Below are 26,155 nucleotides of genomic sequence, written 5' to 3'. Positions count from 1 at the left end.
TTACTCTGTTCCCCTTCCCTTCCTATTTTTAGCAGCTTTTGGTGGGTTTCCCTATGCCATCATCATATATAGACACAATGCATTTGGTATTGCTCACTCCAATAATTTTATTTCCCTTTCTTCCTCCTCTTTTCTCCCCAAGCAGTCTCACACTTACAATAATGTTATGTAGGCATATATGTATTATAGGTCTTGCTTCCACATATGATCCACATATGAGAGAGATGATATGACCTTTGGCCTTCTGAACCTAGCTTATTTTGTTTAGCATGATGGTCTGTAATTCAATCAGTTTTCCTACAAATGATCTAATTTCATTCTTCTTTATGAGTAATTCTCCATTGTATGTGTGTGTGTGTAAGTGTGTATGTGTGTGTGTATCACATTTTTCTTATTAGTTGAAGGATGTATAGCCTGAGTCTATATCTTAGCTATTGTGAATAGTGCTTCAATAAACACAGGTGTGTAGGTGTCTCTATTTTATCCTGACTTACCTGCCTTCAGGTATATGTTTAAAATGGTAGTGCTGGATCATATAGTAGTTCTGTTTTTTGCTTTTTGAAAGACCAATGTACTTACCTCTATGGCATCTTCACTAATTTACATCTCCACCAATAGTGTTGTTGCTGTTTGTGTTCTTGATGATGGCCATTCTGTTTGGAGATGAGGTCTCAGTGTCATTTTGATTTGCATTTCTCTTATTGTCAGGAATGTTGAGCATTTCCTCATCTAAACTTTTTTTCTGTACTCAATATTTACCCATTTATTAATTGGATTATTTTTGAGCTTAGTGCTTTGAGCTTTTATATTCTGTTCATTAACGCTTTGTCAGATGAATAGATGGCAAAGACTTCCTCCATTCTGTAGGCTATTTCATCATTATAGTGTTTCTGTTTTTTTCTTTATTGTCAAACTGTGGTACAGAGGGGTTACAGATTCATATGAAAGGCAGTGAGTATATTTCTTTCTTGTTCTAGTTGTTACCTCCTCCCTCTAGTGTTTATGTCTTTTACTGTTCAGGTGCACTTTGTTGTTTGATACAATCCCAGTTGTCAGACCTTGCTCTTATTTGCTGAGCTATTGGAGTCCTATTCAGGAAGTTCCCCCTCCCCCCTCACATATTTAGATCTTCTGATGTTTTTCTGTAGTGTTTTCAAAGTTTCAAGTCTTCCATCAAAGTCTTTGATGGGATACACACATTTCTTTTTTGCTGTGTCCTAGAATTGTTTCACTGGATCTTTTATTTTTTAATTGTAAAGATGATGTACAGAGGGGTTACAGTTATATAAGTCAGGTAATGAGTATAATAGTACATTGCTTTTTGAACAGTGTTACCTCCTCCCTCATTTTCTCCCATTCCCCACCCTCCCCCGCCCCGCCTGCCCTCGGCCTCACTCCTGAATCCTTTAGGGCACAAAAGACATTCTATATTCTAGAAGTCACCTGGTTACACTTTTCTTAACATCTTTCATTTACTTTATATAACAAAGGTTTTTCTGAGCTAGAGTATATATTTAATCATCCATTATAAGAATGTCATAATTGAAAACATGTATTATAAATTGCATATAACAGATATGATAGCATTTAAAACATAATTTGATAAATTTGGGCCTGACAGTATTTATAGATGATCAGTGAATTAGACTGTATAGCATGTATTGATTACATTGCTGACTTCCACATAGAGAAACCATACTGCCATTTGAACTGTGGTTTTTTTTCCTTATCTCTTGAGCAAAAAATTGGATGGCTTAGATAAATCAGTTTAGTTCTATTTGTTTTATGAGCTGTACAGAAATAGAAGTCCAAGTTTAATGATGTATTTCACACATTTCCTCATAAGTCTTTTCCTGGAAACCCAAGACATCTAGAGTTATGATGGCTTATCAGAAAAAGGGAGGACAAGGTTCATTATTGCAGAAATATTTCTATCTATAGGAACACAAACAACTGAGGATTTAACTACTTAGACTTGTTAGTTTGTTTTTAGTAAGAGAGCATATCCTTCAGATCTTGTCACAAGTGAAAAATTATTTCCTCTGTAAGAAATAAGATAAGAACCTCTTAATTCTCTTTAGTGTACTTTATCTTTCCATATTATTATACTTATTGGTTTGGCTAGTCCTCTTAAACCTGGATTAGTTTAGGATCGAATTCTTTTTCCAGTATTGATTTGTAAAGTCAATTTGTTTTAGAATATGTATATAGATATGCATTGATTTTTAAAAAATATATTTTTATTACCTTTAAGTAGTTGTATAAAAGTTGGCATTTAACAGCGTTTATGAACACAATGCATCTTGATTAATGTTACTCCTTTCAACATTCTCCCCCTTCTCTCTCAACACCAGTTGGTAGAGAAAAAACTTTCTGCAATTTTCTTAATTTTGTAAGATATGAATTGAATTTTATGGCTACATTCTACCCCACCTCTTCATCTATCTAACTCATGTTTATTTTGTTGGACTAAAAGTTAACCTTTCTAAGGAATTACACCATTTGAGTTCTCTACAGAATCTACCATATTTTGGTTAATACATTTGTGTATACTCCCATACCACCCTAAAGTGTTAGTTGCATTTTTATAAATTAATTCTTGCCTTTACATATGAGAGAAAGCATGTATCCTTTGTCTGTTCAGGTGTACTTCACTTAACATGACTTTTTCCCAGTCCTTCCATTTCTTTGCAAATGAGACAGTATCATTAATCATAATGGATGAGTAAAGTTTCACTGTGTATGTACTACATTTTTGCATTGATTTTTAAAAATGACTTGATTTTCAAAAAGTAAATCTTTTATTTTGAATATATCCATAGAAAACTCACCAAAAGCCTATGGCCATACCACCCTGAACACTACTGATCTCGTCTGATCTTGGAAGCTAAGCAGTGTCGGGCCTGGTTAGTACTTGGATGGGAGAAAAGTCACCAAAAGATAATTCAGAACTAGTGTTGTTTACAATAGCCAAATTGTAGAATTAGCTTAGGTGCCTCACAACTGATAAATGGATAAAGAAAATATAGTTCATATACACCATGGAATGTTACACAGACATAAAGAAAATAATGACACCATGTTATTTGCAGGAAAATGGATGGAATTAGAGAGAGATTATCCTGTTGGATTGAGATAAACTAACTTCAAAAAGTTGAATATGATATTTTTTTTCTCATTTGTGTAAGCTAGACTTAAATACATGTTTGTGGAGCATGTATATATGTTTCTTCCAGCTTTTCTTATCATAAATCTTGGTATATTTGTCACAACAAAACATGTGAGTGTTAGCTAACTCTATACTTTCCTCAGTTTTCTTTAATTTCTCTTATTTCTGTCCCAGGATCTAATCCAAGATAACACATTACATTTAACACATTACATTACATTGCATACTTCCTTGGTTTCCTCTGCTTTGTCAATCTTTTAGACTTGGCTTGTCTTTCATTATCTTGACTTTTTTTTTAGAAGGACTGGTCAAGTCTTTTGTAGAATGACCCTTTTGTAAATCATCTTTTCATCACTATTAAAAATGCCTAATTAATTTACAAAGAGAAAATGTTTATTTTGGAGGTTCTCACCCATGATGGGTTGGCCCTATTGCTTTCAGCCCTTGGCAAGGCAATGTATCAGGTGTGACAAAGCAAAACTGCAAACCCCATGGTCAGAAAGCAAAAGAGAAAGAGAAAGCTGGAGGCCGACAGCTGTCCTCAAAGGCATGTCCCCAATGATCCAAAGACATTGCATTGGGTCTCAATCTCTTAAAGGTTCCACCATTTTCCAACAGTAATATGTTGGGCACAAGCCTTTAGCACACAAACCTTTGGGGGACACATTCAAGATCCAAATGACAGCAGTCCATAATTGGATTTGCCTAGTTTTCTCATGGTTAAACTGGTGTATTAGTAACTTTTTTCTGTTATAGTCGCAACTTAAGAAAGAAATAATTTATTTTGGCTCACAGTTTCAGAGGTTTCAGTCCATGATTGTTTGACCCATTTGCTTGAGTAGAACATCATGCTGTTGGGTGGGTGTGACAGTGTTTTTTCTTCATTTCTTAGTGGACAGAAAGTAGAGAGAGGAGTTATAGGAAGGGACCAAGGCAAGATATCGCCCCAAGGACATATACTCAGTATTTCCTCCAGCTAGTTTGCCTTCTTACTCTTTACCACCTCCCAATAATGCAGTATATTATGAATCCATCAAGATATTAATTTGTTAATTAGGTCATAATCATCACAATCTATTGTTTCTGGAAACACTCTCACATGCATATCAAGAGATGGATAATCTACTGGGTGTTTCTCAATCCAATCAAGTTGATGGTGAAGATTACCTTTGCAATTGAAGTCTGGGTTTTGAGAGGAAAGACCTCAGAGGTTCAGAACAGTTCTCATCAGATCATATCAAGGATATATACTATAAACATGGCTTAACACTCATGATATTCATCTTGATAACAGACTAACATAATGTTTGCTGTTTTTTTCCCCCACCTTAACTTTGTAACCTGACCTCCCCTTTCTAGACTACTATTGGAAGTCAGTCAATAAATAAGCCTACACTAAAGAATGAAAGGGAATTAATGTCCTTCTTCGGCAGGAGGATTATCTAAATTAGGAGTTATTTTCAGAATAATTTTCTTCCAACTATCATAGCTTGATTTTGATTTTTTGCCACAGTTCTATGTTTTTCCTCTTCTCAAAAAATAAGATAAAGCATGCATATAAAAAGCAACATACTTTACTATATCTAAGACACCATCACTTGGAAGACATATTCTAATTTGAGAAATGTAAACAGGAAAAATGTACATGTTAAACTCAATGCTATGCAATATAACATATTCAGATTGTTGGGCAGGGTTCCACATATTCCTTCAGAAATACTTTTCATTAACTGCATAATGAAGAAATTCTTCCTTAAAATATTGCATGCAGGGCTGGGAATATAGCCTAGTGGTAGAGTGCTTGAAGCCCTGGGTTTGTTCCTCAGCACCACATATATAGAAAAAGTCAGAAGTTGCACTGTTGCTCAAGTGGTAGAGTGCTAGCCTTGAGCAAAAAGAAGTCAAGGACAGTGCCCAGGTTGTGAATTCAAGCCCCAGGCCTGGCAAAAAAATTGGATGTAATAATGTAGAATAATTTCTATCCTGTTTCACAATATTGGAAAAACCACTCCAAATTGGATCACTTTGAAATTCCATATATATCCCACGCACATATATGTGTGTATGCATCAATATATATACATATCAAAGTTTTATATGTATCAAATTATATACATATGAATAAAATATTTAGATATGAATAAAGTATTTATATTTTAGGGTTATGTCTTTGTTTTATAATTCTCTAAATATGTTTTCTCAAAGTAGATTAAATTATATTGTATTTGTAAGATGAAAATGGGACAAAGGTTTTGTCTTTTCAAGGTAAACTGTGTATAGTTCTGTTGGTTATTCCACTCTTCCAATTTCTTGTTTGGCTCATTTTCTTGTACAATGATTCTATGTGTAGAGAATCATAAAATCATAAAGTATATTAGAGTTGAACATCTTTCAAAATGATTGAATTCACTCCTTATTTAATAAGGTATATAGGAGATTTGGAACCATTTGTCAGCAGCAAGAACATAGTAAAAATGGAATGTAGAATTTTTGGTTGGAGGCCCCTTTTCCTACCATGCAACAATACTTCATTTTACTTTGATTCAGAAATCTGTAGTGAATCAGTATCCCATGGTTTTGAAATAAACTTTTTCATGTGGGAAAAGCTAGAATAGATGAATTCTTTCTTGCCTTTTTACTTGGGCCTAAGCTTTCTAATACAGCCAGAGAAATTTACCCATGGCAACGTACTTTTAAAAAAATCATTTCTGTCATCATAGAAGAAACACTGACTCAGTTGTAAATTGAATTCACTTATCTGTGTATTTCCTAAATAGCTAAGAGAATTCTGATCCATCTCCTCTCTATTGAAGGCACCAGTATGTTGGGCTCCGGCTATAGCTTTAAGGGGCAGTCCCGAGAGACCTGCCTCTTCTCCCGCCCTGGGGCCATGTGGCTGTTAGCCACTCCTACCCTCTTCTGGGTCTGAACCGGAAAGGGTGGCTCTAACCAGCCCCACCTCCCGCCTCGGGCGGTGTGTATGTCAAGATGGCGACCGGCGGAAGCCAGGGGGCGGTCCTGTGGGATGTGACCTTAGCCCATGGGGGAGGGCCTATGATGCCACTCTTGGATGGACAGCTCATATCAGCCTATCGCTGTGCCTAGCAAGCCACTCCAAATCCCTCCCCTTCCTGCCGCCATTACTGCTATAAATGTGGCTGTTTTTCACTGAATAAACCGGATTTTCGCCTGACGGATCCCTGATGCGCCTGGTATCCTGAGTCCGTTACTTAACCTTAAGGGGAGCTGGGTGGGCGTTATTCGCGACTAACACACATTCCCGCTCTTCACACTAGGGCATGCCCCAGCATTTCTCCTGCGGGTCGGGAGAAATCGCGCAAGGGCCGAGGGCCCTGCACCAGTACATTAAAAAATACTTTGGATCAAGCCTAAAAGAAATCATACTATGAACATACTTTAAAATTAAAGGAGAGAAAGCCTACAAATATTTGAGAGTCTTGAGAAAATGTATTTTGTGTTTAGCATAGTCATTCTACCTGATAAAGAGACATTTTCCTCACTTTTGATTTCATATGTTAATGCCTAATTATTTATATTGTTCATATATAGAAAAATCCTTATTTTCAATGTATGTGCTTTCAGAGAGGTAAAGTGAGTAAAAATAGCAACATCTGTTGTTAAGGACTGATCAGTTTTGCACTTATGAAACTGAATTTATTCAAATCCCAACTTAAGTAAAAGGAGCTTCTGATAATACTGTTTACAAGCTTGGTTGGACAGCCGTGGTGCATTCATCTCAATATGGCCTTGGAATCTTGAAGTTTCCCTTCTATCTGCATGTTTTTATTCACAGCAGACTGTTTTGTGCTCATTAGTGAAGCTGTCTCTGAAAGGAGATGCCTTGTTATTTTATCTTTCTGAAACAGATATGTCATTGGTTTGGCAGAACTGGAATCTGGAAAAGTGAAGTCTGTTTTCCTTGCTGGAAATACATGGCAATGCCCTTGTTGATCTAGATAAGACTAACATTTTCCTATAATTTTGCAACAACAATCCTGGCAAGGACAAAAACAAAAGTTGAGCCTTGTAAAGTTTCCTATTAACTGAATACTTTATTCTTTCAGAAATGGCATGGATAAGATGATCACCAGCCTACCAACAGTGTTTCTCTAGGGCAGTTTCTAGTATTTTGGTGTGCCCAATGAATAGAAGTTCTTTTATGCACGTGAGGTGTGTCCAGGTTTGTCACTTAGGGGTACAGTAAAGTCCTCATTACCATGTCATTATAAAAATATCTTTGCATGGCAGTTCCAGAATTGTGGGAATTTCTCATGGTATGTTCACATATGTTTTACAGGTTACCACTCAGTATACTATCACTATTTCTCTCCCTAGCTTGTTCAGCTGTGTGGCTCCATTTCCCAGGGTGATGAGCAGTGGACGGTGCTGGCTCAGTGCCCAGGCTGCAGCAATCCTATATTGCTGGCTACCTTCCTTTCCATTAGATAACATGGCTCCACTTGTTCTCTACCGGCTGAATGTCAAACTCAGACACTGATAGCCAGAAGTTGATATATAGACAATGCTTTTTGCCACTGCTCATGTTGAGTGTTGTTTACCATTCCTTTCTAGACATTTCAATGATAAGATTACATAATTTTTTATTTGTCATTTTTTCCGTTGTCTTCTCCCTTGTGCTTCAGCTGCATCTGTGGGGTAGTCTGGCACATTATTGTGCTGTCTCAGAATTCCTCTTCAGCTGTAAACTATTTTCTGTGGATCAGACTTGTGTACTTTACTATCTGTTTCTTCAAGTTGAGTTCCACTAAATTAAAAAATGGAACATTTTCCTCATCTTGGCCATGTCTGAATTTTTGAAGCAGGTACTACTACCATTGCAAATCTTTGCAGCCTCAATACTTCATAGCAAACATATGTAGATACACTCACAATGAAAAATTAAATATATGGTTTTGTATAGTAAAATTTGTAAGCACTTTTATAAATGTTCCTTGAGTAATGTTTGTAAGTAATTTATATGTGGCTGTGAATTTTTGGTCATTATTTTGTAGTAAAAAGTAATGTATAAACTTTGTAGATCCATCCTTCCCTTTCTCCTTTCTTTTCCTCCCCTTGTCACTGAGACTTAATGCTTGTGTTTGTAGCTTTATGACATATATCATGTATACTGTGAGTGTGATATCTTCACTAGTTTGGGTATTGTATATAAAGTAAAAGTGATGAGGAGTGAAGTATTGAATGAGCAAAATAATAAGTAGAGAATAAGTAGAGAAAAGCAGAGCTTACTTATAGTTTTATTTACTCTTCCATAAGACAGTAACATTGCTAAATTTGTTCACCTTCTCAGCTATTTGTCAAGTGTCTGTGGTGTAGCAGACATAGAGATAAAGTGAATTCCTCTGCCCCCAGGACTTTCATTGTCTTGGGGGAGACAGATGAGTGTCTGGAAAATTTCAGTGCAAGGTGATAAATTCTATGATAGCTGTATTCACTAAGTTGCTCAAATAAAATTTACATGCAATTTCCCAATTGTCTATCAAATATGAAGTTTCAATTGGCAATGTTATTATGTTTCAACAGCTTATACCCAGGCTACTTTTTGTTTCACCTCAAAATATTAGTATTAAGAACTGAAGACCTCACCTTTTTTTCTCTTTCCCCCCTTATATCTGAGGTAAACTCTTAACTTTCTTGTAGACAGAAGTCTTAAAAGGCAGATGTAATTGTAGAAACAATGATGAGAAAGAGCTTCCTTGTTGGGATTGATTGTGAGGGAAGGTCAGGTTGTTTACCACTTTCTTTGGACAGATGTTTAGGGAGAGCTTATTTCATGACAGTTACTGTTCCAGATTTCAGCAGTGAATAAAACAAGAAAAAAAATCTCATTTCATTAAACCTATTCTTGAAGGAGAGTTTTGGCAACTTTGGACATGTCGACATGCAAGGAAACTTCTCTCCTTTACGGGAGGTATACAAATGTCTCCCATTGTGTCCAAATTGCCAAGTCTTTTGCCTCTTGCATGCCCAAATAATGTTTCCTTTCTCTTTCCTCTTAATTCTTATTAGATCACAAGGATGAATGATGGTGGCAGTGTGCAATATAGCAGAGCAATATGAGTGTGCTATCTATTTCTGAGCTGTTGCTAGAAAGGAGCAGTAATTACACCTGCAATGACAATAGAAATTGGGTTTAAAGCTTAGTAGATAAAGAAGCCCCCATACCTGAGCACTAATTTCTAAACAAGTTAAGAAAGAGAAAAGTTTAGAAAGGGAAAGATGTCTTTCATTTTAGGTTGGTCTTACAAATCTACAGATAATCATATTCAGACATATGGCATACCTTGTTTTTATGGTGAAAATTCCATCAAACAATGAACAGGGAATGCCTTTATATTTCAAACAGATTTAATTTATACACAAAAATATTGTGAAAACTTGTTTCCTTGACCTTATTTATTAAGTATCATGTAATGAGTGCCATATATGGATTTTGAATGTATGCTGGAAACAATAGATGCTTGTGGACCAAATGTTACTTAATAATAGTTACACTTTTGAATGGCAGATGCTTCTAAATGAAGATATGGAAGTGGAAAATTGAGATAACTCGCCCCAAACTACTTAGCCATTAGGAACAGAAACTTAGGATTCATCAGATTTAGGTCTGACTCATTTAAGGCTGTGGCTCTTTTATTCTTTTAGGTTCCAGGAATGCACTAAGAAATAGTGAAATGTCTGTCTTGAAGTAGTTTCTGAATAATAGGAAAGACAAAAAAGGCTAATATATGGTTCAATAGGAAAATGTCACTGAAATGTCAAAATTATAAAAGCATGTTGAGATTGTTCTTAGGGTAGGCAGAAAACTAAGATCAAAAAGAGTGTGCTGGGGAGTGAGATACAAGAAATTCAGACACTTCTGGCTGACTAAGTCTTGATAGATATAGAAACATTGACTTTTTATTAAGTATTTTTTTTGAAACTTCACTTTTTTAGAAAGGTGGTATTGGTAGCAGTGATTTAAGCCTGACTGTTCCAGGACACTGTCATGAGGCTGTCATGATTATGATATAAACAGGAACTTTTACTTGTTTATGCATTTGTCTGTTTACTCATTTTATTTATTTAATATATTTTCATTACATGCTCACCAATGTATATTTTAATAGAGTAACTTATTAATTTAATACATTGAACACTTACTGTTTTTAAGGTCTTTAATACATACAATAAAAAGAAATATAACGTTTAAATTTTCCTTCATGATAGTTTAGTGGAAAAAGTAGAAAAATAATGAATTATTATAAGATGAAACTTTGTTCCCTTATTGATGAAACTCAATGAATCTAGCTTTGTGTTTAATTGTTTGCATACACTATCTTCTTTCATCTTGACAGTGGTTCTCTAAGGTGAGTATTGCTATACTCCTTTTATACATGTGCAAATGATAAGTTGGAGAGGATGAGTGAGGTACTCAAGGTCATCGAGCTACACTACTGAGTGTGAACAGGCTGCAGTAGAAATGCCGAGTAGAACCTTTTACCCAGCAAGATGGCCTGCTGGAAGTTTTCCCTGAGACTTAAAGGATCAGAACATGTTCATCTGGAGAAGAAATACTAGTGGAATTGAAGTAGAGTGGGGGTTCGTAACAATGAAATGGGTTCCCCCCCCAAGGGAGGGGATTCCTGATTCCCCCAAGAGTCCACCACATAGTCTCCAGCTACAAGGTGACAAAAAGACAGATTTATTGGGGAAGTAAAAAGTGAACAAAAAGTGAACCGACCAGCCTTGGTCGCAGCCCGGACTCGGGAGCCGAAACTGCGGACCATGAGTGCAGGATCAGGGCCCAGACTCGGGAGCTGGAGCCGCCTGCACGTGTGCGGCCCAGACTCGGGAGCTGGGACCGCGTGTCCGTGTGGCCTTCCAGCCTGGTTATAAGGCAAACATCACAGACAAACTTGTCACACGCAGGTGACCAATGAAGCTACAACACTTACAGAGCATGCTAGGCCGCATGCAGGTGGCCAATAGAGTTACAGTCTGTCTCATAATATCTATTTGAACTAACCTATCATATCTATTTGAACTAACCTATCATTCTATGCCTACTCATAGCAGGTTCCCTTGAAGCTCCCAGACCTCAGGTAGTCAATCTACATAACTTAACATAGTAAAGGGGAGCTTCCCTGAATAGGGTGGGGGAGGGCTTAGTGGAGATGGAGTTGGCTTCTGCTCTTATCTGAGCTGGCCTCCCTATTACAGGAATGAGGATGATAGTTGAGAAGAGGATTGAAAATTCCTAAAGTAATCAATTCACAAGGAGAAAAAAGATTGATGTTTAGCTCATGATTTTGGTGAATGGTCTCTTGGCGAGATCATGTAGCTTGGGCTGCATTGATGGTTGAATTAAAGAACTCTTTAGGAGTAGAATTTAAGATATTTGAAGCTAGATATGTAGGCTGGAGAAGAGAGAGGATTCAAGTTGTTTCCTAGGTTTCTCATTAAGTAGGTAGTCATCCCGTAGTTAGGAACATAAGAACATAGGAAGGAGAACATGTTTTGGGGAAAGATATACAGTTTATAATTGTGGGATTGAAGTGTCTATGAAATAATGTGTATATTTCTGCCAAGTCTTCTATTCCATCAATTCTTCCAAACTATGTGGATTCATTGTCACTGCTAATTATCTTTGAGAAAGTAACACTTATAACCCTGGGTCTCTTCAAAAGGATATTTATTAATGAATCTGAGTTGAATGAATATGTAACACAGTAAGAATACTATACAGACTAGTTAGGAGGGCCCTGATTTTGAGTTACTGCATTTTCTTAGTTTGCTCCTTTTTCTGAATCTTTATTTATCTTTTTGCCATTTTGCTACATTGTTGTGTCCATATCTACATGGCCAAAACTATAGAATCTCAGGCCAGAAGGCCCTGACTGAATTTTATCTCTGGCATACAGGCAGTGAAAACTTTGTTTGCTCATCTCTAAAACAAAGATAGCACTAGTATCTACTTTCCAGGATTTGTTATGAGGAGCAAATAGGCCATTACACATAAAGCATTTTGAGGATCCTGAAATGCAATGAATAGGGGTTGATGCTCTAATTCTGATGAAGACATAATTCCAAAGTCATAGACCCTGAGAATTCCAAAGACTCTCCTTGTTTTTCCCCCAAGCTTATAGTTCTCCAATTTATATTTCCTAGGCAATAATGTTATACTCATAGCTTCCCCCAAGTCAGCTTTGGGATGTACTTGTTCTTTCAGTTGCTGACATCAGAAAAGATGAGTATAGTCTGTTATTTGTTGACTTCAAATGATACCAAAAGACTAAAACACCTATGACAGTTTGAGAATGATAACAGGCAAGGGTAAAAGGGCAACTGCCTTACCGTGATGGTTGAACAAATCCCTAATGCTATTTATCTATTTTGCTAGCTTAAGAAGCTATCTGAAGCTTCAATTATAAACAAACTCAGGGGAGTTCAAAAGAATGACAAATTCATTTGTTATCTTTGCTAAGGAAAATATCATTAGCTATTTTTGGCTTGGGACACAAAGTAATTTCCTTTTCTACTCTGAGAATTTCTTTCTACACTAAATGCATGCGTGTTTGACTTATGCTCATTTATTTGAAAATGACCAATTTTCTCAACTTTTAATTGCATGTATTGTAGTATATTTTTATCTTCCATTAGTCCATAAAGGACATTTCTCACCTGTTCGCTGTTGTCTATGCACAGTATGTCTTGTCTAGTACTTAGCAAGTGTTTAACACTTTTGGTTGAGCAAATAGCCTGAATATCAGTGAAGAAGGAAATTCACTCATTTACTTTTTGGATTCTTCATCTCCTTTACATTAGAAAAGAGAATTGGGGACAAGGCAAGATACAATATTACAAGAGGTTAATCTGACTATAATACATCATAGTAAGACTTCTTTGCACAATTTTGATACACTAAAATATGACAGGAGAGTAAAATATATTTGAAAGGCTTCCTATGCATGTACAAAAACTAAACAATGAGATATATCAAAATTGTTTTAACAGGAGGGAGGGGTAAGCATGAGTGATGGAGAGGGTAAATTTGACCAGGGTGCATTTGTGCATGTATGGGAATGTCAGAAGAAGTTCCCTTTTTAAAAAACAAAAAGGAAAGGAAAAGAAAATGTATGAGTCATATTCTTAATCCTTGCTATTTAGGAGGGAGAGATCAAGACAATCCTGGTTCAAGGCCAGTTGGTTAGTGCGACACCATCTCAGCAAATTATGTGGGAGTGATGATACATACTTCTGATTCCATCTAGGCAGGATTACATGGGTAAGGAGAATTAGCAAAAGTGCCTGAAAAATGACCAAAGTAAAAATGGTTGAGTGTGTAGCTTAAGCAGTAGTGTACCTTTCTAAGCAAGCATGAGACCCTGAGTTAAAAACTCAGTATTGCTGAAAAGGAAAAGGCCTACAGGTTACTTGAGGAGATACTATTAAGTGAATAATGTCCCCTTACTACACGTAGAGTTGCTCTCTTGCATAGAAGGTCCTAATCATAATGAGATCTGTTTTTGCTTTTGGCTGGAAGATATTTGAGAGAGTATATAATCCAATCCAATCTTTACCATTAACACAGGAGAAAATAGAGAGTAAAAGTAAAAGAAATGTTATTTTGGTTACATAATTGGTAAACTTACACCCAAGGCTACAGGGTTGACTTTCAGCTTTCTATTTTTTATTTTTTTTCCCTTTATTGTCAAAGTGAGGTACAGAGGGGTTACAGTTTCTTATGTAAGGCAGTGAGTATATTTCTTGTTCAACTTGTTACCTCCTCACTCATCTCCCCCTCCCCTCTCTCCTTCCCCTCCCCACCATTAGTTGTACAGTTGGTTTACACCAAGTGGTTTTGTAAGTATTACTTTTGGAATCCTTTGTCTTTTTATCATTCGGCTCTCGGTTTTGATATTCCCTTTCCCCTCCCTAGTTCTAATACATGTATATACAGTATCCAGGGTACTCAGATGAAATACAGTGATAGCGGGGTACAACCACAGGAAGGGAATAGGAGAGAAACAAACAAAAATAAAAAGGTACAGTTTCATATGGCATGTTGAAAATAATTACAGCAATAACACTTGTTTCCATAACATGGAGTTCATTTCACTTAGCGTCATCTTATGTGTTCATAAGGGCATAGCTATTAGGCTCTTGTGATCCTCTGCTGTGACCAGCCTAAACCTGTGCTAATTATTCCCTATGAGGGAAACCATACAGTCCATGTTTCTTTGGATCTGGCTCACTTCACTTAGTATAATTTTTGCCAAGTTTTTCCATTTCCTTATGAATGGGGTGATGTCATTCTTTCTGATAGAGGCATAGAATTCCATTCTGTATATGCACCACATTTTCTTGATCCACTCATCTACTGAGGGGCATCTGGGTTGGTTCCATATTTTAGCAATGACAACTTGTGCTGTGATGAACATAGCTGTGCTGCTGGCTTTAGTGTGGTCTTGCTTGTAATCTTTTGGGTAGATGCCCAAAAGTTGGGCGGCTGAGTCATAGGGGAGCTCTATGTTTAGCCTTCTGAGGAACCTCCATACCGCGTTCCACAGTGGCTGAACAATTTTACATTCCCATCAATAATGTAGTAGGGTTCCCTTTTTGGCCTTCAGATTTCTAACCCAGTGTTTTTCCAGAAAATATCTGGGATCCTGAAATGGAACTAAAATTTTTTGAAATGAGTAATTGTAGAGCTAATGTAACAGATAAAGGATATTGCATTTCTGTTATATTTGGAATGTTTGAGGATAAAGAAAAAGAATTGGGAAGGATAAATCAATTACCTGGCAAGAAAATATGAAGGATTTTGGCACAGATTTAGTAGGCTGTCATTGATCTTTGGTCCTCAGATTTCAGCCTCCTAAATAGCTAGGATTATAGGCATAAGCTAATGGCCTCAGCCTAATCTATTTTATTGAAAGTAAAAAGCAGTTTAAAGAGTTAATTTAGATAGTTTTAAGACTTTTATTTATAAGAAGGAGATAAAGTTCTAAGAACTTTAATAAGTATTAGAGAGAAACAAATAAAAAACGAATTCATCAACCCAAATGCCCCTCAGTAGATGAATGGATCAAGAAAATGTGGTGCATATAGACAATGGAATTCTATGCCCCCACCAGAGAGAATGACATTGCCCCATTTGTAAGGAAATGGAAAGACTTGGATAAAATCATACTAAGTGAAGTGAGCCAGACCAAAGAAACATAGACTCTATGGTTTCCTTCATTGGTAATTAGTACATTTCTAGGATAATCCTAGCACAATAGCTCAATAACTATGTACATATGAACACATAAGATGATGCTAAGAGAAATGAACTCCTGGAAATAGTGGTTTATCATTGTTATGTTCAACATACCATTGGAATTATGCCATTTTCTTTTGTCTTTCTTTCCCATGGTTTTACTCCTAATGTCACCATAACTGATTTTTGGTACCCTGGGTATTGTATATAAGTTTTTCAGAAGTAGGGAAGGGAAGGGGATCATCAAAATGGAGAGACAAAGGGAAAAAGGCAAACCGATGCAACAGCAATACTTATAAAACTATATGGTGTAAATCAACTCTACAACTCAGTGCAGAGAGGGAGTTGGGTTGGGAGGAAGGTGGGAGAAAAATTAGGGAGGAGGTAACAATTTTGATGAGAAATGTACTCATTGCCTTACATATGAAACTGCAACCCCTCTGTACAACACTTTGACAATAAATAAATCAATTTTAAAAAAAACAACAAAAAACTAATTCATAAGGTTAATTTGTGAACATCATAAGGATAAAAGCAACTATAATCATGATCAAATTCTGAAGAATATTATTTGAAATTTATAGGCATAATGAAAATATAATGTTCATTTTGATTGAAACTACTTTATTAATTTTTTCTTCAGATTTGTCCATTTTCTGTTTTATGTTACATTGATATTTCTTTTTTACTACTGCAATTAGTATAGTTGTACTCTTAGAAAAACCTATTAAATATTGTTTTAATTAATTTACATGTTAGGGACTGGGGATATGGCCTAGTGGCAAGAGCACTTGCCTCGTATACATGAGGCCCTGGGTTCAATTCCCCAGCACCACATATACAGAAAATGGCCAGAAGTGGCGCTGTGGCTCAAGCGGCAGAGTGCTAGCCTTGAGCAAAAAGAAACCAGGGACAGTGCTCAGACCCTGAGTCCAAGCCCCAGGACTGGCCAAAAAAAATAAAATAAATAATAATTTACATGTTATAAATATATTATTAAGGCACATGTATAAATGACTTATTTATGTACTTCAACTCACTAATGATGTGCAAATAATTTCTTTCTAATAGTGTATTAATAGAAAAATGTTTGTGAGATCATTATAAAATTGTGAAGACAAACTTATGGAATTAGGTAAGGGCATTTTAAATTTACCATGTTTATCTAGGCTTTCTGTTGTTCATTTATGAACTATTATATTTATATACTCTGGTTATGAGTCAAGGAATATTTGATATAACTTTTTTTTTTGTGCCAGTACTATGTCTTGAACTCAGAGCCTCTTGATTTTGCTCAGCTTTGTTGATTATGGTTGGCTCTTTACCACTTGAGCCACATCTCCAGTCCAGCATTTTGCTAGTTAATAGGAGAGAAAACCTCTAGGTTTTTTTTTTTCCTCTCAGGACCAGCTTTTTGAACTTGTTTTCTCTGATATCAGCCTCTTCAGTCATGTCTGTAATCCTAGTTACTCAAGATAAATATGGTGAATTAAAAAACAATCTTTTCCTTATTTATATCAATATCCATAATAATTTCTCATTTTTGAGAGAACTTCCAGCACTATTAAAAAACAGAAATTTGTGTTAGCTTGTGTGGTCTGAAATGTAAAAAGAAGCTAGAAGGGGCTGGAATATGGCTTAGCGGTATAGTGCTTGCCTTACGTGCATGAAGTCCTGGGTTTGATTCCTCAGCACCACATAAACAGAGAAGGCTGGAAGTGGCGCTATGGCTCAAAAGGCAGAGTGCTAGCCTTGAGCAAAAAGGAAACCAGGGACAGTGCTCAGGCTCTGAGTTCAAGCCCCAGGACTTGCAAAAATAAATAACTAAGTAAATAAATAAATAAATAAAAAGAAAAAAAAGAAGCTAGGAGAGAGATCTATATAAAGTCGGTAGATTATAGCTAGGCAAGCATTCTAAGTAAGCAATGCTTCCAAAACATTTTGCTTCCTTGCTTCCTTGCTTCCTTCCTCCATCCCTCCTTCCCTCCCTCTCTCTCCCTTCCTCTCTTTCTCTTTCCCTCCCTCCCTCCCTCCCTCTCTCCCTTTCTCTTTCTTTCTTTCTTTCTTTCTTTCTTTCTTTCTTTCTTTCTTTCTTTCTTTCTTTCTTTCTTTCTTTCTTTCTTTCTCTCTCTCTCTTTCTTTCTTTCTTTCTTTCTTTCTCTCTTTCTTTCTTTCTTGCCAGTTCCTGGGGCTTGAATTTAGGGCCTGGATGTTTTTCCTGAACTTATGTGCTTAAGGCTAGTAATCTGCCACTTGAGTCACATCTCCAGTTCCAGCTTTTTGGTGATTATTTGGAGATAAGAGTCTGTTGGACTTTTGAATAAAGTCACTTTCAGCTGGCTTCAAACTGTGATGGTCAGATCTCAGCCTCTTAAGTAGCTATTATTACAGGCATGAGCCACTGGTGCCCAGCTAGGTTGCTTTTTTAAGATAGGGTCTTTATTTTCTGCCTGGGGCTGGGATTAGACTCTGATCTTCCTACTAGGTCTCCCCTCTATACCTACCTGAGATTGCAAGTGTGAACTTTCAGTTCTCAGTTTCTTGGTTGGTTTTGTAAGAGCTAACCTGAGAACCCGAGTGACTAAATATAAATTTTAGTGTTAAAATTATAACTGCTTCTAAACCCTGGTGATGACTCCATGCTAGAGGGCTGCACTCCCACCCGTGAGACTAGTTTCTTGTAGTTTGACATTTAAAAATATAAGGAGCCCTTGTTCCCCTCTGTACCTAGGTAGCAGCCATGGTAATGGACAGTGAAAAATGATCATAGTCATAGACTATAGAAATAACCATAGTAGTAGCAGAAATGCCATGGTAACTGTTGGGTTGGTTTATTTATGATTGAGTACTGGATTGTTTTAGCCCATTCAAGCTTGCTTAGTGGAAATGTTAAAATAAAGTTGGCACTAGGTCAGCCTGACTGCAGAATACTGCTTCTGTAAACGGTTTGCTTAACCCATTTGTGACTTGCTCTACCCCCTGCATTAACCCCCTGCATCAGTGCTACGTGACCACCTGCTGTCAGTTCCTGATATCCAGGCCAATTCCTGATAGCAAAGCCAAAATAGGTAACTGAAAGGGTAGATAGCCAGTAGAAATAGGACAAGACTTGCTTGCTAAATGCCATCCAATCAAGTACCTGCCAAGTTGGAAAGACCCTGCTCCTGTTGTAATCACAATAAAAACCCTGCCTACCTGATGGTTGGGGCTCTCAATCCAGATCTGCTGTGTCAGTGATGGTTGAGAGCCTAGGTTCGAGCTTGCAATAAAGACTCTCATGCATTTGCATTGGAATCGCCTCCTTGGTGGTTTCTGGGGACTGGAAATCTACGCAAAACAGTTTCAATAACAAGTAGATTCTCCATCCTCTCAGTCTCCACTTCCTGATTACAGACATGAACCACTTCTTAGGTATTGATTTAGTTTTGTTTGTTCCCTCCCAGTGATTAATTCATATTTTATCCCATGTCTCATGAAGAAATTTGACTCTGGACATACTACTTGGAGCTGATTATGCTATACAAATGTTTTTGATCCTGAAAAAAATTGAAAAGTTCCAACAATAACAATAAAACCTTTTTTTTTTTCTCTACAGAAGTGATATTTTGTGTGTTCAGGTAGGGAAAAGCCAGGGAAGAAGAAGAAGAGATAAAAGATAACAAGCATCTCGGTGAATGCACATTTTCTTTTATGGCAAAAATGACACTTTATCACTGACATTCTTTCATTATTTTTTAAACAAGGAAACTGGTTAGATATCCCATTTTTTCTCTCTCTTTCTCTCCCACCCCATCTCTGTCAGTCATGGGGCTTGAATTCTGGGTTTGGGCACTGTCCCTGAGCTCTTCAGCTCAAGGCTCTACCACTTGAGCCACAGAGCCACTGGTTTTCTGGTGGTTAATTGGAGATAAGAAAATATAAGAGAATTCTCTTATTCTTTTTCTTGCAGGGGATGGCCTTAAACCAGGATCCTCAGTTCTCAGGATTACAGGTGTGAGCCTCTGGTGCTTGGCTTTTTTCCCCTCTTATTTATTACCTGCACAATGATACTCCTCAGGCATTGATTAAATTACGGAGGAAATTGTTGTCTTAGTGAAGAACTCAGTTCTTCAGTATCCCATATCTACTTTCCATTTTGTAAAAGATGTTTTCTCCTTTAAAAAAGATTTTCTACTTCCCCTAGTTTCGTGCTTACTTTCTCCTTTTAGTGCCCTTCCCCACAAAATGAGTTCCTTAGTGGCTCCTTATAAGTGAAATTAGAAGTGTCACATATTTTTACTTCTATTTTAGACAGCTTAAAAATGTAGGATTTTATTAAGGTGAAACTCAACTTTCCAGTATGTTTCCTTTTATCCAGACATACATCCACACCTAGAAAAAGCAAGAAGTTTCATGAAATACTTGTGACTTACAGAAACCAACAAGTACTTAAACAAATTTCCAAATGGGTTCAGGGAGTTCAGCTACCATTATCACTTTCTTGACACATTCTTAGTAAGATAAGAGAAAATGTTCCAAGTAGTTTAGATAATTCAGAGTTGCAGCAAGTTGCTATTGCCATAGCAGATATTTCTGAGTGGTCTTTTCTCTCACCTTCACAGCTCAATGAAATAACAGAGGCTTGACAGACTTCACTGGTGTTGGAAAACAATAAAGCCCAAATACCCAACAGATGAAACATTAAATTAAATTCCCATTGTGTTATCTTTGGTGGCTGTCCGTGTATTGGTTAAGAATCCTTTGGCATTTCTTTGAAACAGTATTCTATTTCTCTGCTCTCTAGACCAGCATTAATTTTCCTTTTTTTTTTTTTTTTTACTTTTCTTTACAGCCAGACTTAGCAGTATAGTGCCTCTTAATTTCCCCACTTGCTCACAATACTACTTGTAGATACTTTCAATTTCCAAAATAAGGAAATGACTTTTAGAAAATGTATGCATGACACTTCAATATTAATTGATAACTAAACTTTTTCAACTTAGTCTTGATATAGGTAAAATGGAATATTCTCTTATAAGCAGAGAAATTCCACAGTTGATTGGACTGTTAACTCACTCCTTTAAACAATAAGCTTCTCATTTGTTCTGAGTCTTCTTTTCAATTCATCTTCAATGTGGCCATAGTTACTGCCCTCCAAGCATATTTGCTGTCCTCCTACTCTCCGCCCCCCCTTCACTCCTCCTCCCCCTTATTCCCTTCCCCTTTACCTTCTCCCTCCCCCTCCCCCTTCCTCTCTTCCCCCCCCCCCCCCCCCCCCTTTCTTTTCTCCCTCTCCTCCTCACCTTCTCTCCCTCCTTGGTGGTACTGGGCTTGAATTTGGGGTCTGAGCACTTCTAGCTTAAATTTAAAAAAAAAATTTTTTTTGGTGGTTAATTGGAGATAAGTGTCTCATGACTTTTCTGCTCAGGCTGGCTTCCAACCATGATCCTCAGGTCTTTGCCTCCTGAATAGCTGGGATTATAGAGATGAGTCACCATTAGAGTTCTTTATCTTTTTTTGATTTGAAAATTGTTTCTATATCACTAATCAAATAAAGTAATTAATCATTGATTATCATTGAATACAATTTTTTTGGTACGTTTTCTTCTTCCTCTACACATTACTTCTATGTTCTAGAAGTGTGGGACTTCTTGTTGGTCTCTGAACATTGCATATAGTGGAACACACACATTTGTTTCATGCTCTAGAACTTTTGAGTAAAATCTCTTCTTAATAAATGGAAGCCAAAGTCTTTAGTCTTCAAAGTCCTTCCCAGAAGCAGTAGCTCTATCACGTAGGGAAGTCTATAATGTCAATATGCTTTAAAGCTCTTTTATTTAGAAATTGTATTTGCTGTGCTTTCTCTAAAATAGGTGTCAACTTGCTTCTTTCTTCAAATGGCATGTGAAGTTGGGGAGTTGTGATTGGGAAGTCCTGTGGGCCAGTAATCTTCACTCTTCTAAATTGGATAAAAATGGTTGCAACATTTCTCTCTGTCCCCCCTCTCCATCAGCATACTTACTTGTAGCCACTGAGGTCCAGCTGTGAGTAGCAGTTGATCCCTTGGCCATCCACCTCATTATATAGTGAGGGATACCACCTTCAGAGCTTTGAACCTTTTGGACACAGTGAGAATCTTAGCTTTAGACAGAGAACAGAAGAGAAATAATGTTATGAGTATTTTTTGCTGTCACATTTGATAATAAGGAGAAGGATCATTCTAGCAGTTACCCTCTGCTTTGGCAGGTTTTTTTCCCTCATTAAGAAGAATTACAAAGCTATGCGATGGTGGTTCACACTTATAATCCTAGGTACCGAGGAGGCTCAGATCTAGAGGTTCATAATTCAAAGCTAGCCTAGGTAGACAATTCTGCAAGATCCTGTCCAAATTTAGCAGCACAAAGTTAGGTTGCAGGCATGGCTGAAGTGGTAGGTAGAGTGCCAGGGCTAGCAAGCAAGCTAAGCAAGGGCCTGAGTTCAAACCCTGTTTTTACATTAAAAAAAAAAAAGAATTACAGAACATCATTGGCCAAAGAAAAGAAACATTCCAGTTTATCAGGACAAGAATATATTCTGTTCCTTTGTATAGAATTAATTTATTTTCTGTGTAATCATCCATTTCTTCCCTTGCTGCCACAGAGAATAACTGCATTGTATTGTGCTCCAGGAGGTGGTTTTTTGTTGTTGTTGTTGTTTTGTTTTGTATGTATTTTTCTTTTACAGAAGTGTTGTGTATATAATGGTTTTGTTCCTGTGTCCTTCACCTGTGTCATCCACCTTGGTAATTCCACAGCTGGTATGGCCTACAGCGAGCTGTCAATAAATATTGAATGAGTGACAAAAGTTAATTAAGACATTCTTTAGTTGCACCATGTTGTGAAATTTTCCCTATTGCTTCTTACAGGTAGAGGCAAACTAGCTTTTATTGTCTCATGTTGTTTATTTCACTTTAACACATAAAGAGAAGTTTTGGAGTATTGTGGTAAGCATTTTAATGGAACATATGTATCTATATCCAATTAATTGTAGAAACATTTCAAATATATGCACTTGAAAAGCAGTTAGGACTAAGTGAAGGACTAATGGAATTAAATATTTTGTAATTATTTTCAAAACCACTGCGGAACTCAGCAGATTTATTTATTTACAAATATTTATTGAGCCCTAATTTGAGACAGGCTTGTTGCTTGGGTAACAAAGATATAACGTCATCAAACACGATTTCTTTTATGGAGCTTACAATTTAGTAAGTGAGAGTAATTATAAAAATTGTTTAGTGAGTTGCGTTTAAATGTAGGAAGAAAATTATTTACTAAAGTACTGATAATTTTTTTGTCTTGGAAAGAAATTACATTTCAAAACTGATTGCCTTGGGCTGGGAATATGACCTAGTGGCAATAGTGCTTGTCTGGTATACATGAAGCCCTGGGTTTGATTCCCTAGCACCCCATATACAGAAAACAGCCAAAGGTGGCGCTGTGGCTCAAGTGGCAGAGTGCTAGCCTTGAGCAAAAATAGAAGCCAGGGACAGTGCTCAGGCCCTGAGTCCAAGCTCCAGGACTGGCAAAACAAAACAAAAGAAAAAACTGGTTGCCTTAATATACAGAAAAATGCTTGCATATTTATTAAGTTTACCTTGAAATTTTTTATCAGTGCTAATTAATCAGAAGCTTTCAGTTGTCTTTAAAGTGTTATAGAAGTCATTTGAATAAGAGGAGTGAGTTAACTTATATTGGGACAAGTGTCATGATAATTTATAGGATAAGTAAAAATTCATACATGCAAATATGAACAACATAGAGAGAACAATCACGTATTTTCAGCTCACCAGCAGTATCTCCCATTTTATTTCATCTTTAATGCTACTTTGGTATAATGACAAGAGAAATGAATTAGATTTTTATTATCTTTAAAAAAATCTATTGTTGGGGAGAATTGGGGCTGAATGCTTGTGGATAAATATGAACAGTAATAGGAAATGTCCAGAAGTAGTCATCTGCTTATTTGTTGATCTGAAAATCCTCATTGGTCACACACTGGGAAGAAAATGTGTGATGTAAGGGTAGCAGAAGGCACATTAGATCTGACTTTACTAATAACCATTTGACCCATGTTTTGTAGACCTGCTAGTTTTGAGTATTGATTGCTTTTGTCCTAACTAGAACAGCATTTATGCTCGTGCGTAATACAATACTAAGACCCAGAAAAGTTGACTTGGAATTTAGATATGTTTCAAAGGAAATATGGTATGTGCATTTGACCTGTTATTATTTCTATTTATTGATTTGATAACAATAATATTTTGTGAGAACTGGGAGTCTCTAAGCTTCCTTCACTCAGCAAACATTTATTGAGCACCCACTATGTGCCAAGTCCTGTTCTTAGCACTGTATGTACAGAAACTCATGTTCTATGGCTCTGAGAAAATGATTTGCAGTTTTATAAATTGTCACACTTATGCTCACTTTATCTTGTGCACTACCATTATGTTATCCCATTTTTTGATAGTGTGTTCAGTGAGGAGAAGGTTGGCAGTAAGAAAGTGAAATAAGGTTCTATTCTAATTCTCAATTTGATTTAAAACTGAACATTTTTAATTCCTATTATCTCTGAGTGAAGGAAGCCCCTACCTTTGGAATACGCCTCCAAATAGCTTTTAAAAACTTTCTGTACTTCAAAAGGTTGTACAAGGGGGTTACAGTTTAACATGTCTATTTAAACATCAGTGCTTGTTGAGCCCAGTCACCCCTTCCATCATTCTCCTCAGATTGATTTCACATTTCCCAATTCTTTGTCACATCTGTACATTGAATGTTCTGGATGTATTTGTTCCCTGTAAAGACTGGCTGTTTTTTTTTTTTTTTGGGGGGGGGTGGTCTTTTACTATGAGGTGGCAAAGAAACCAGAGACTTATGTTATTCTTGTTTCCTTACTGCTAGTGATGACTCCTTTTGCTCCGCATCAGTCTTTCTGAAAACTGATTGGTTATGCCTAGGCCAAATTATATCCTGGGATAAGATGTTGTGATTGGTCAATCTAAACCATGTGCTCACCTTAGCAAAGAGAGAGAAAGTTCATCCTATACAGGAAGCCCTGGGTTCGATTCCTCAGAACCACATACATAGAAAACGGCTAGAAGTGGTGCTGTGGCTCAAGTGGCAGAGTGCTAACCTTGAGCAAAAAAGAAGCCAGGGACAGTGCTCAGGCCCTGAGTTCAAGGCCCAGGACTGGCAAAAAACAAACAAAAAAAGAGCGAGAGAGAAAGTGAAACCATTGACCGATTTCAAGGATGGAGAAAGTCTGGCCCTACGGCTGAATGATTCTGGAGAGATCATCTGGTACATAATGGGCCAGATACATTTTCTTGTTGGTTCCCCATGGCTCATATGCCTGTATCATTAATTTTGTATGTTTGACAAATGATGTGAATATATCCTAATGGCTCTTAGGAGAAAAGAGTTCTCTACCTCTGTTAGGATCACATGAAGTGTGAGCAGAGTATAAAATGTAGCAGTCCTCAATTTTATTAGAAAATACCCCCATTCAAAAGATCAAATGTCCTTTCTTATTGGTTGAATTACTAGGCATCTTAGAAAGAACACTTCTCCATTTCTCTCTGATGAATTTTTTGACTTTTAAATTTTGATTTAATTGAAAAATTCAAAAAAATTGAAGACTAGTTCAAGGAATGCTTGTTTCTTGTATACATTTTACCTAGATTTGTTGTTTAGATGGCACAGCATTTACCTCATCATTGTCTTTTTTCAAATTTTTTAACAAGTTGGAGATCCCAGGCTTCTTTACTCTTAAATATTTCATTATACATTTTCTAAGATAAATTACATTGTTCTGAGTAACTTCTATACTATAGTTATCAAAATCAGGAAATTTAATGTTGTTGCAGTACTATTACCTAAGTCAGAGTCCATACATACTCATATTTTGTCAAACATTTACAAATTATGATTATTTTTCCATAGGGTAGAATCTAATCCCATCATTGTGCTGTTTTATAAAAAATATTTTCAGTGTTTTTTTTTTAATCTTAGAATTGTTTCTTAGTGTTTCTTGACCTCGTTAGTTTTTAAGAGTATAAGCTAGAGACTGGGAATATGGCCTAGTGGTATAGTGATTGCCTCATATATATGAAGCCCTGGGTTCAATTCCTCAGCACCACATATATAGAAAAAGCCAGAAATGGCACTGTGGCTCAAGTGGTAGAGTGCTAACCTTGAGCAAAAAGAAGCCAGGGACAGTGCTCAGGCCCTTAGTCCAAGCTGGAAGAATATCCTTCAATTTGGGATTGTGTGGTAGTTTCATAATTAAGTTCAGACTTTTGCAACTTTCCTAAGACTGTCACAGAATATCACAGAAGTTAATATTTTGTCCATACCAAGGTTCACTTAATGCTAATTTGTTATAATGGCACTCAGGCACTCATATAAACATATATTTGTCTATCTCTATATATTAAAATATGAGTTTATTCTGATCATCAGTACCAATACATTCATCTGGTTAGTTTATACTTATTTTGGAGTTTATATGATAGACAGGACACCTTACTAGTTACTCTGGAGAAATCAGATAAGGTAGGAAAAAAATCTACATCAGAAAAGTCTGATTGACTTATTTGATAATAGGAAACAAAATTTGTTAAGATTTGTAAGCAATGTAAGGAAAAATCTAGGTTCAGATTTATGGGTGAAACAAACCCAAAGAAA

General features: G+C 36.6%; 1 protein-coding gene across 1 annotated transcript in view; it reads left to right on the top strand.

The window, feature by feature from the left end:
* Ctnna3 (catenin alpha 3) overlaps positions 1 to 26,155 on the top strand; it is a 1,259,651-nt gene that overhangs the window by 128,573 nt on the left and 1,104,923 nt on the right. The window lies entirely within an intron of this gene.

Source organism: Perognathus longimembris, chromosome 2 (assembly GCF_023159225.1).
Source record: "Perognathus longimembris pacificus isolate PPM17 chromosome 2, ASM2315922v1, whole genome shotgun sequence".
Taxonomy (NCBI): domain Eukaryota; kingdom Metazoa; phylum Chordata; class Mammalia; order Rodentia; family Heteromyidae; genus Perognathus; species Perognathus longimembris.
The sequence above is the reverse complement of the archived record's forward strand: the minus strand, read 5'-3'. Positions and strand labels throughout refer to the sequence as shown.